This window comes from Dromiciops gliroides, chromosome 5, assembly GCF_019393635.1.
Source record: "Dromiciops gliroides isolate mDroGli1 chromosome 5, mDroGli1.pri, whole genome shotgun sequence".
Taxonomy (NCBI): Eukaryota; Metazoa; Chordata; class Mammalia; order Microbiotheria; family Microbiotheriidae; genus Dromiciops; species Dromiciops gliroides.
The window spans coordinates 175717199-175729612 of record NC_057865.1 but is presented as its reverse complement, the minus strand read 5'-3'; the positions used below and the strand labels follow the sequence as shown (position 1 = coordinate 175729612).

The 12414-nt window shown below is 38.8% G+C and overlaps 1 protein-coding gene across 2 annotated transcripts in view; it reads left to right on the top strand.

The window, feature by feature from the left end:
- Window positions 1–12414, top strand: part of SSPN (sarcospan) — a 184463-nt gene that overhangs the window by 129594 nt on the left and 42455 nt on the right. Inside the window, exon 1 of one of the 2 annotated variants that reach the window (XM_043966443.1) lies at window positions 3382–4164. The exons of the other annotated variant lie outside the window; for it this stretch is intronic. The gene's annotated coding sequence lies outside the window, so the exon portion shown is untranslated. Of the gene's footprint in view, window positions 1–3381; window positions 4165–12414 lie in introns of those variants that run through there. 2 annotated transcript variants of the gene reach the window in all.

Below are 12414 nucleotides of genomic sequence, written 5' to 3'. Positions count from 1 at the left end.
TTACACATTGTATCCCCCATTAGAATAAAAACTCTTTGAGAGCAACAACAATGTTTTTTTTTCATTTCTTCATTTCCTTAGAGCTTAACACAATGCCTAGAACATAGTAAATGCTTAATAAATACTTGTTGACTGACTTAGTGATCCAGGAGAAAGGTATGAATTCCTACATACAAAATATAAAATAAGAGCATTTTCAGGACTTTCATTTGTCACAAATGCGACTTTTAAAATTTTGATTTGATTTACTAAGAGGTAGTGTTTTTTCACTTCAACTTTTAAAAAATGGATATTATATATGTAATATTGTTTCGCTTCAACATTTAAAAATGGATTACATAGACATATATGCATACATATGTATATGTATATGAGAGAGAAAAGATGATAAAAGAAGGTGATTCTTGGTAGTATATCTTTTCTTAAGTTGGCTGATAAATTTGTAACTAGAATTTCTGTAATCTGAGGCAAAAAACAACAACGATGCACCTGGAAAGAAAGAAATCTAGCATCATCACACACAACCCCCCACCCCAGACCCCCTTGGAGGTTGAAGGGAAAGGAGATACTGGAAGAGGAGACCTTGAAAATGACACTCTAGGGAAGGCAAGTATACTATGCAACACCTCTGGAAATGAGAGCCTTGGGGTGGCAATTGCGGTGATATGGGCTCAGGACCCTAAGGATGCAGTAGTATAGTGTAGGATTATGAAGTAAGGTATAGAAACAGGAGTGAACATGGAAAGGATGCATGCTACCCTGGGAAGGAAGTGCCCTTTCTCCAAATCAAGACAGCCTGGGACAAAGTCCTCTTCACTCTGTGCTAGTTTAGGATTTAGAAGAAGCTAGATCAAGATCATAGAATCAAAGGACTTTTGCAGCAGACATCATATAACTCAACCCTCTCATTTAACAAATGAGTAACCTGAAGGTTGTGAAGGTCATAAACAGGGGTTGAACCCAGATCTTCTGACTCCAAATACAGTCTGGGAAAAGGGATTTTTCCCCCTCCACCTCTCAGCAATGTAGAAAATATCATGATAAGACTACTTATTATTCTCATTAAAAACACATACTTCCAGTCCTGAAATTCCATGTGCCTCTGCTGTCCATGTTTTCTTTGGCACTAAATGTTTAACTAGTGGTTATAGGACAAGAATAAAGATTCTGGTTTCAGTTCTTTACTGATTTGCTGTGCAAACACTTTGTACCTCAGTTTCTTCATTTGTAATGAGGATAGTATACCTCACAGAGATATTGTGAAGAGTGTTTAGATGATACACACACACACACACACACACACACACACACAAAGGATCAGGTCAATACAAAGTATTATAACTGTTTTTAAAATATTGTCCAGCCTCTAGAAATATGAAAGCATTTATGATTAACATAGTAGCTTTACAGATGCTTAAAATCTAATGATCCATATCAATTAAGTACCTACTATGTGTCTGACACTATGCCAAGCACTCATATATATATGTATATGTATGTATAACACGTGTATATATGCATGCATACATATATACACACATACATATTTGATTAGATCTATGATTTCATTGGTGTAGAGAACTCTCAATGAGTAAACCCACTGAACCAATGAAAGTGGCTATCTCCTATATGACTTATGCTTAGAGGTGCTTAGAGTAGCCACTAAGAGGCTAAGTGTTTTGCCCAGGGCCACAAAATCAGTACATGTCAGAGGCAGGTCTTGAACCCTATTTTTCCTTACTCCCAGGACAGCTATTTTTTTTTAAATTTTACAACTCCATGATACTTCTCAGGAGCTGAGGATTCAAAGACAAGAAATGAAACTGTCTTTACCCTGAAGGAGCTTCTATTTCTGAGGCAGGGATATATTCTTTCATTCAGTAGTGGAGAACTGAACCTAATAAATATTTCAATATATTCTCAAAGCATTGCAACATGGCCAGCTTTGTCTTATCTTCAGAATTATTCTTAGTCATTAAAAGTGATGGAAGAGTACCAACATTCACCTTTAATTTTTCAGTTTCAGGACTGAAAGGGAAGCTACAGGTCATCCAGTCCAACCCCTCATTTTTCCACATGAGGAAACTGAAGCTCAGTGGAATGTACTGGTTTCCCAAGGTCACCCAGCAAGTTGGTGGTAAGGCAGGGACCAAAACTTAAGTCTTGACTCTTGGGCAAGTGTCCCTTTCCACTATACCAAGGATCAGATGTTGTCCCATTTAAAACAAAACAAAACAAAACAAAACAAAGCCCTGGAAAACTGCTTGGCCCCCTCTCCCTACTCCCAGAAGTCCAGTTTCGAATTAACCACCTATTAACAAATGATTTGATTTGATTTGATATTTTACAATTAAAATTTATTTTCTCTCCCTCTCACCTTCCCCACCCCCATTGGAAAAAGAAAAACAAAGTCCTTGCAACAAGTACATATAGTCTTTCCCATTAGATGAGCCCTTTGACGTCAGGGCCTCGAGTTTTGTTTGTTTGTTTGTTCTCTTTTTTGTTGTTAAACTTGTGCCTTTCTTTCTATCACCGCACTTGGTGAGCGTTTAATAAATGTGTGTAGACTGATTGGACTGATGCAAAGTGATGCAGGAGCAGAATCCTTTACACATAACAACACCGTAAAGGCAAACAAGTTTGAAAGACTTGAGAACTGCAATGATTTTAACATTCCTCAATCTTCTTGGTAGCTTTCCCCAAAATGCCTGGAATCTCTTCACAAGGGAAGCCCCTCTCACTATCTCCAGCTGCAGCAGAACACACATTCTCTCTCTCTCTCTCTCTCTCTCTCTCTCTCTCTCTCTCTCTCTCTCTCTCTCTCTCTCTCTCTCTCTCTCTCTCTCTCTCTCTCTCACACACACACACACACACACACACACAGCCTCCCACTCCCCTATTGCATGTCAGAAGAAGCACACGCTGTTCCTGCCCGGGGGCACCCAGGACCCCCACACTGGCTCCTGCGCGTGTGTCCACTCGGCTTCCCCTGCAGCCCCACACAGACGCTGCGTCCCCTCTCGTTGGCAGTTCGCTATCCCCCTCAATTCCCCCTCTCCTCCAGGCTCCCTGTGGCATTTGGAGGCTCCCACTGTCGGCTCCAAATGTTTTCCATATTTGTTCAGCCTCCGTGATTCAAATACCGGGAGCGGCTCAGCCTGCGCCCAGCCCAGCGAGTTCCCGGGGGCCCCGCAGCCCACCCACCCACCGGCCATGGGCCAGGACGAGCAACCACCAGCCCCCAACGCTCCCCACGGCAAAGCGAGGCAGGGGCCAGCAGCGCCCGCCGGGGCGCGGGGCACCGCCTCAGGGGCCCAGAGCGACCCGGGGCCGAAGAAAAGCAAAGGGGACCCCAAAGCGTGCCGGGAGGAGGAAGCCCGGATTTGCTGTGGCTGCCGTTTCCCGCTGCTGCTCGCCCTGTTGCAGCTGGCCTTAGGCATCGCTGTGACAGCGGTGGGCTTTGTTATGGCAGGCGTCAGCTCTTCCTTGCTAGTCAGAGATACTCCATTTTGGGCTGGGATCATTGTAAGCATAAAGTCTGTTTTCCCTAAGTGCGTTTGCCAAACGTGAATGCAAACCTGCATGGTCCATTTCAGACTAACTAACCCAAACTTGCATGTCCGCCGCTGCCCCAGATCTGAGCTACTCTAACTCGCATCCTGCCTTGTGATTAGAACTTGATTGACTTTTCGTGGGGAAGCTGCCTGGGGTCCCCTCTCGGACTGGTTTCCCTGAGTGTCAACAAGATGCCTGAATAGAATGTCGGGAAGCTGTGCGCGTAGCTGACATCCAGTGGGGCTTATCGATTGAATCTTCTCAACAGCTACAGCAAGTTGGGGTTTCTGGTTGTTCTCCTTTCTCCCCTCCCTACTGGGTGAAGGAGTCAGACCACAGCGGCAAAAACAATAATTCTAATCAGTACCTTTTGTAGAGGCAGGTCCAGAGAAGGACTATTCTCTGATCTTCCACAGTGGGTAGCAATCCAATTTTTAAAAAGCCCCAAACTTGAGATGAAGTTACATCAAGTTAGATTATTTAAAATATTGTCAGCCCAAGCCAGAGTATGCTGTAGCTCAGAGGAACACAGTCACACTTCATTGAGGGACCAAAGCCACTTGGATGAATCATGGGTGGAATTACTGACAGAAGTATATCTGGAACTTTGTATGTATGTTATGCATGTGTATTGAGCTAAATACTACACAGCCATTATTAGAGCATTGTCTTGGTTAAATGCACATGCCTGGTATGACTAAATTGTGTCTTCATTTCTAACTTCCTATTCCTTTCTAATCACATTTTTCAATCTATTTTTAAACTAGTATTTTATATTAAATGGTTAAATTCATTTTTATATGTAATAAATTTGAAATATCTTACTAAACCAAATCAGGTAACTATGATCCATTTAGAGCCCTAATAGTGACCAGTTATTAAGTACAGATCATTAAAGGTGCAGATAATGCACATCATTATTGCTTTGAAGATGATTTAAACACATGAACTGTTATTTTTCTTTATTAAATCATCTACCCCGGATAAATATTCAATTTGTGTCAATAGTTCCTACAAAAGAAGTTTTTAAAGTAAAGTGACTTTTAGAAACTGGACTTTGTACCAATATGCATGCTAGATACAATTACTTTATTACTTATTCAAAATGCTAAGAAAAAAGTCTGCTGCAGGATTTTGGAAGCATTTAAAAATAATATACAAGAGACTGCAAATAGAGGTGTGAATTCTACTCTTGATTCTGTCACTAAATTTGTAGCCTTTGGTGTGTCAACTATCCTCTATGGGACTCAGTTTCCTTATTTTAAAATGAGGAGATGGCATCAGATGATTTCTAAGGTTCTTTTTAGGTCTTAAGTCCTATGATTCTATGGATGAAGGATATCTGAGAGCATAATTTCCCATCTCAGTTTTCCCCAGAACTACCTAAAAAAGCTCAGTGCTCAAAAACTGAAAATAAGAATTAGAATCTAGTATTGTATTCAAGTCACAATGTGCATTATAGCATTCTTTGATTTAGGTGATTTTCTTAACCAACATTGTCATAATTTTAAAAAGCATGTATTAACTGCATGGAATCATAATCGATGTGGTAAATACTTTTTAAAATATTGGTTCTTTCAAAATGTGCATCTCTAGTGATATTCTTTTAGATTAAAATGGTATATTGTCAAAAGAATGTATATTGAACAGAATATTTACTGGTTATTTATACTCAGGAACTGGTAAAGAAGATTGCTTTGAAGGCATTTTAGTAACAAATATAGCATGACCATGGGATGTAATATTAGCAACCTCAGTCCAAATATGCTCGGAACAGACCTTGCAGCATTGTCACTGTGGGTTCACCTTTTCTTATGCCCATGCAGCCACTACTCCAGGCTTTCCAGGAATGAAGAAGGATGGGAGGTTATTAGTATCCATTTCCTAAGACTGGGGCTCTGAGAGTGAGTTATTACTGAATAAATTGTAAGTGGCACCACCTCATCACTGGTCCTATGGAAGTCATTAGACTTGTTCAATTCCTAAGATTGGTCTGAATAAGAGGAAAATGTTTTGTTTAGCCCTCTCTACTATCCCTCCTTTATTTTCAGGCCAGACTTTATTTTACTATTAACTAAAATGGGAGGGGGAGTATCAAGCAAGTTATGTATTGTTGTTGTTCTTCAGTTCAATTGCGTCTGTGTCTTTGTTACCCCATGTACCATAGCACACAAGGCCCTTTGCTGTCCAAGGGGTTTGTCTTGGCAAAGATACTGGAGTGGTTTGCCATTTCCTTCTCCAGCAGATTACATTTTGTCAGAACTCTCTGCTATGACCTGTCTATCTTGGATAACCCTGCATGGCATAGCTCATCATTTCATTGAGCTATGAAAGCTCCTCTGCCACAATAAGGCAGTGATCTAGGAGGGGAGGTTATATATAGGACTCCCTAAAATCATGGTGGCATAATACAACAATGAATATAGGAGAGAGCCTTCCAAATCATCTTTACCATCTTAGGAAAATGAGCTGGCCCAAATTTCTAGGGAATATAGGTCTAGACCAGACCAGTCTAGCCAAATTCAAGGAGTTAAGATAGAACCAAATCATTTCCAATGGTTCAAGCTTTTGATGTCAGCTTAATGCACCTCTAAACCTCAATCTATGGTTTCTTATGTCTTACCTTTTGACTTCAGTGTACCTGTTTTGTTTATTGTTGCAAGTAGGTTACCATAACTCTTTATAGCATTTCTAAAATGGATCATGTCTATCTAGGTGTATTATTGTAACCATGTGTGGGAAACTACCCCCAATGGTGCAAATCAGCAATTCATCTGTATCTTACAGTCTCAGTGAGTGCCTGAGGTATGGAGTGACTCACGCTCATATAGCCTTTATATTTCAGAAACAGGACTTGAACCCAGATCTTCCTGACTCCAATGCCAACCTTCCCTCCACTATGCCATTCTGCCTCCCACATACTTTGTATCATTTAAATTCCACTTCAGCTTACTTCAATCTTTGAAGTACTCAATGTGCAATCATTAAGATATGTGTGTGACGACTACATCAGACCTTTGAAAGGTGAGATTAGAGATATAAGCATAGAATGTAGCCTGAAAGAACATCATGTGTAATCATTAGGCTCTCTTGACGGTTATAGTAAACAGCTATTTTTAGATTAAGCCATATATACAGGGTGGGCCAAAAGTCACAGTGTTTTAATAACTTTTTGAAAATTATGTTTTCTTTATTTTTTGCCACTTACAAGATTTGATTTTTAACATGTAATGTAAATTAGTTTCCTATAGATATTGTATGTGATGCTATGGTATTGTAAATTAAAAACAAAAAATAAAGGTTATTACATATTGAAGCCCTTTTGTGACCTTTGACCCACCCTCTACAATTATTTCCCACTCCCAATTTGTAAGATATTATCATAGAGATTACAGAAACGATTTGACTTCACCATTTCTAAAATATGCCTTTTAAGAGACCAGAACTTGGAAAACAGAATAGCAGCTGTGCAGGAGATATAATATATTTTTTAAAGTTTTTATATGATCATCTTTATTCACTATCCATTTTATGGGCAAAAACTCATTCATATGGGTTCTGATTCAGAACAAGATAACAATGTAAAGAGGAGATAAGTCATTTTGGAGATAACTTTGGTGCAACCAGAGAATCACAGAAAATAGAGATTTTCTCAGCATATCAGTCTATTAAAGAATTAAGTGAGCTGTGTGACCCTAGGCAAGTCACTTAACCCCATTTGCCTCACAAAACAAACAAACAAACCAAAAAAGAATTAAGTGGTTGGGTCTAACTGAACATACATTGAAATTCACTCACCATTCAGAAGTTTGTTGGATAAAAGCATATGTGGCTTGTGTTCTCTTTTATGACAGTGTCACCCAAAGTCAAAAGAATTGGTAATTCCGAGAATTTTGAAATTTTTTCACTTATTCTAATTGAGAGTGCAGTATTTGACAATAGATTTAGCATGGGGCCATTAATGCTTCAGCAGGTTTCTAAAATAACCTATTAGTGTTCTAAAACAAAATCAGAGAACTGAAAAAAAAATTCCAAAGAGAACATCAGTCTTCTTTAGTTATATGTCCTTATCACATCTGTCAGGAACGAATACTTCTGATTAGAGATTTTCACCCATGCAAATATTTTACAAGCCCATTTACCTTTCATAATCACTTAAAATGCTGTAATTTCTTTGGTATCTCCACATTCAATCATTTTCAGAACACACTTGTATTTCTTAGCCCCAGGCTAAGAATGGTGATGGATTTTCAGTGTGTCAGTCTCTTGCACCAAATGGTGAACTTCTGTGAGAAAAAATGAAATTCCTTAGGCCTAAGATGAGATACCTTAGGTCTTTTTTCTTTTTTCTTTCTTTCTTTTTTTTTTTTTAGTGAGGTAATTGGGATTAGGTGACTTGCCCAGGGTCACACAGCTAGTAAGTGTCAAGTGTCTGAGGTCAGATTTGAACTCAGGTACTCCTGATTCCAGGGCCGGTGCTCTATCCACTGCACCACCTAGCTGCCCCAGGTGTTTTTTCTTTATGATATTCCTTCAGCTTATTATCTAAGTCTATAAAACTTAGGAGTCCAGGTAAGAGTAATGAATTTTTTTCATATACCAACATAGTACATTTCCAGAGGTAGATATAGCCTCCTTGAAAGAAAAGCAAATATGTGAAATCTGAACTTAAGGAATCACTAGCCTCTTTATAAAAAGAATCACCATAGATAATTTTAAGTAGCAACATCTCATATTTTATTTTAAATGATCTCAAAAATTAAATATCTATACAACTTTTCAGGAATACTTTTTTTTTTGTGGGGCAATGAGGGTTAAGTGACTTGCCCAGGGTCACACAGCTAGTACATGTCAAGTGTCTGAGGTCGGATTTGAACTCAGGTATTCCTGAATCCAGGGCCAGTGCTTTATCCACTGTGCCACCTAGCTGCCCCTCAGGTATATTTTTTATTCATAAAACAAGTATTTATGTAGTCTACATGATTTGGCTAAGGATGAGTCACATAAATCATCTATAAATTTGAAAAGACTAAGTCATGTTTCTTGATTAAGTGACTTGGTTAGAGTCAACAAAAGTGAGAGAAATAGGGAAGGATTGCATAGAAGGTGTGGGCTGGTCCTTTGGCAAGTCAATAACCTATTCCAGAGAATCAAGCATGGCCTCTAGGTCATACATGTGCATGACTAGGGGAATTGTGGTGCCCTAGTCAGAATTGGGGAAGTTTCAAGAAAAGGAAGGTTTTGAGGGAAGATAATGAATGCTGTTTTGGACATGCTGAATTTAAGACATCTGTTAGACATCTAAGAAGAGATATGCAGCAGAAAGTTTACAAGTTCAGGATAGAGATTAGGATTGGATATATAGATTTAGGAATCACCCAAATAGGGATCATATTTAAATCCATGTAAGCTAATGAGAGTTCCCCAAGAGAATGACTATAGAGAGAGAAAAGAGGGCCCAAAACAAAGGTCTAAAGAACACCCGAAATAGGAGGTAGGAGATGAACAATGAACAAAGGATATCAAGGAATAGTTATACAGTTAAGAGAACTAGAAGATTATAGAATCATGGAAGCCAAGAGGTCCAGGAGGAATGGGTGCTCAATAATGTTAAACAAGGTCATGAAGACTAATAACTGTTTTTTTAAAAAAACAACAACCATTATATTGACCAGTTAAATTGTTGGTAACCTCTGAAAAAGCTGTTTTAATAGAGAGACTGAAAGACAAGCCAGATTGCAAGAGAATGAGAAGCAAGTGGGTGGTAAGGAAATTAAGGCAGCAAATGAAGAAGATTCTTTTTTTCAAGTTTGGCAGTGGTAGAGAGAAAAGCAATAGGTTGATAGCTTGAGGAAGTAGCAGGGTCAAGTAAGGTGTTTATTTTTTAAATGATACAGAAAGAAAGGAAGAAGGAGAAAACCTGAATTTATGGAGAAATGTAAAGATGAGAGAGAAGGGTAATCTTGCAGGCAATGGGAGGGGATGGGATTGAGGACACAGGAAAAGAGGGGGTCTTTGCGAGAAAGGTCTCCCTTTCTCAGTGACAGGAACAATGGAGTAATGGGTGGGTGAAGATAGAAAGAATTTTTGAAGTAAGGCATTGGGGAGAGAGTTTAAGGCAGAGACCTTCTAGATTAACAGGAAAGTAGGAACTAAATACTTCTCCTGAGAGAAATGGAGACGGAAGAGGCATCAGGGGCTTGAAAAGAGAAAAGAAAGTTTGGAACAATTGTTTTGTCAAATGTGACAGAGTCTAAGATGAATACAATTTTTGCTGTGCAGAAGTAAAGGCCCAGTTGAAATTAGATAGCATTATTTTTTAGTGGATCCATTTGACATGATGTTTTAACTTCCTGCAGTAGTACTCAGAAGCATGTGAGTAGGAACAAAGAATTAACAAGTCATTTATTTAATCAATAAAGATTTACTAAGTGTCTACTAATGGTTAAGCACTAGGAATGCAAAGACAAAAATGAAATGTTCATGCTCTCAGGGAGCATGATCTTTCAGGATGGTGTAGGGGAGCATTGATCCAGAGCTCAGGATTGGCTAGGCATGAATGGTGATGTGATAAACAGGTAAGGAAATAAGGCATGGAGGAAAGTGCATAGTTGAAATGGTGAACTATAGAGTCAAGATTGAATAGAGAAGAAAGTGATTCATGAGCAGCAGTGCTAGATTCATAAGAACAGAGAGGTATGGAGGGGTTGAAAATTGTAGTGAGAGAGATGAATAGGTTTTGAAGGAGTGAGGCAGGGGGCGAAATGGAAAGGCAGGGAGAATTTATGGTGAGTAGAATTTCTAATTTCAGAATCATAGAGGTGGCAGTCAGATGATGGTCAAATATAAGAAATTACTGTGCCTAGTAGTTACTGTAGGTCATAGGAGTTGAAGAGATGTTAAATTATGAAGCCAGCAAGTTGGAAGGGACAGTCTTGTATATACTGAAAACAGGTGCAAAAGATGTGGCAGTAGTCAATAGAACTTGGCAACTAATTTTAGATGGGGAATGAAAAGTGGGAAAAATTAAAGGTAACAACAGGTTTTGAGCCTGAATGACTGAGGATTGTGATGACTAAAAATTCAGGCATGTTGGATGGAGGGACAATTCCATGGGGAATACGATGAGCTCAACTTTGTGTTGTCTGAAGTGCTGGCTGGTGATCCAGGTGGAGCTGTCCAACAAGCAAATGAAAATGAAGGACAGACTGCAAATTACTAACAGCTAACCCTTAAGTCTTTAGAGCTTCTTTTTTGCCTAGTTTAACCCCGGATGTCCCTCCAGATTGTAGGGAGAGAGAATTGGTAGACATATTTTTATGCCATATGGTAAGAATTGAATCCATGGTAGTAATGGAAAGGAAACGGGGTATAGGTAAGGACCTTGATAGATAATGAATCAAAGAAAGAGAATAAAAAGAAGCAGTGAGTAGTAGGCAGCATCAGAGAAGCTAGGGAAGTAGAAAATAACCAGAAGCAGAGGTGCTTATCAAAATTATCTTTTTGTTTAACTTAAAGGTCTCTATTGTTGGGGAATTCATTACCTCTCAAAACAGCCCATTCTATTTTGGAAAAGGAAACTTATGGCTAATACTTTAAAGAAAATTATATTATAGTTGGATGAAGTTTTTTGATTGGTAATGAGATGTATTAGATTGTATTCAAAGTAGATGATCAATCCTTAAGTGCATTTAGTGGAGATTTATATTGAATTATATGTACAACTAGGTGGTGCAGTGGATAGTGTCAACCCTGGAGTCCAGATGATGGGAGTTCAAGTATGACCTCAGAAACTAGTTGTCTGACCCTGGGCAAGTCACTTAACCCTGTTTGACTCAGTTTCTGCATCTGTAAAATGAGCTGGAGGAGAAAATGGCAAAGTATTCCCATATCTTTACCAAGAAAACTCCATATGGGGTCACGAAGAGCTGGACATGACTGAAATGACTAAACAACAACAAACAATACTGAGTTAACTTGTAATCCTAAGATTTTGTGGTGGTATAATTCAGTTTGAATAAGATAAGAGTAATCCGAAATAGTTTATGAAAATACACAAATGTGGTTCTTCTACATAATGTATTTCTACAAGAAATTTCTCCACTAATTTTTTTAACCCTAATGGTGAAGCAATGTATCATAGAGGATAGAGATCAAGACTGTTATGCTGAGATTTTTGTTTTCTGATTAGAAAGTAGTCAGACCTCCACTAAAATTCTGCTCTGATTCTTCAGTGTAAGGGAGAGGAGAATTTGGGTCCTCAAAGACCGTAGCAGTGGAACTCGAACTCTAACAGGACCTACCAAGCTACAAAAAATTCAAGTACTGGACTCAGGATGGATTGACATCCAAAGACAAGCATAGCTAAGTGCAAAGATGCTCATCACCTAAAAGTAGGCCAACAGGTGGTAAATTTTTAAAAAAATTTGTGAAGCACTTAGCACAGTGCCTGACACATAACAGATCCTTAATAAATGCTTGTCTCCTCTTTTTTAAGGTCGCATAAACAAGCAATTTTACTAAGCTGTGGAGATGTTTCATTGAGAGTTAGTTGGTAGAAGAAATATGCACATGGATAGACTCATAGGTATTATGCAGTATTGAGAATAGAATGCAGAGATTGTCAAAAGTCACTTCAGGGAAAAAGAAAGCAAGAAGATATTTTGAGTCTCTTTTGCTTTTAATCAATTAAGGTCTTCTGAAGTTGTTATGGATTAACAATTGGTATCAAATAAGAGTCAACTTTTTTTTTTGGCGGGGCAATGAGGGTTAAGTGACTTTCCCAGGTTCACACAGCTAGTAAGTGTCAAGTGTCTGAGGCTGGATTGGAACTCAGGTCCTCTTGAATCCAGGACTGGC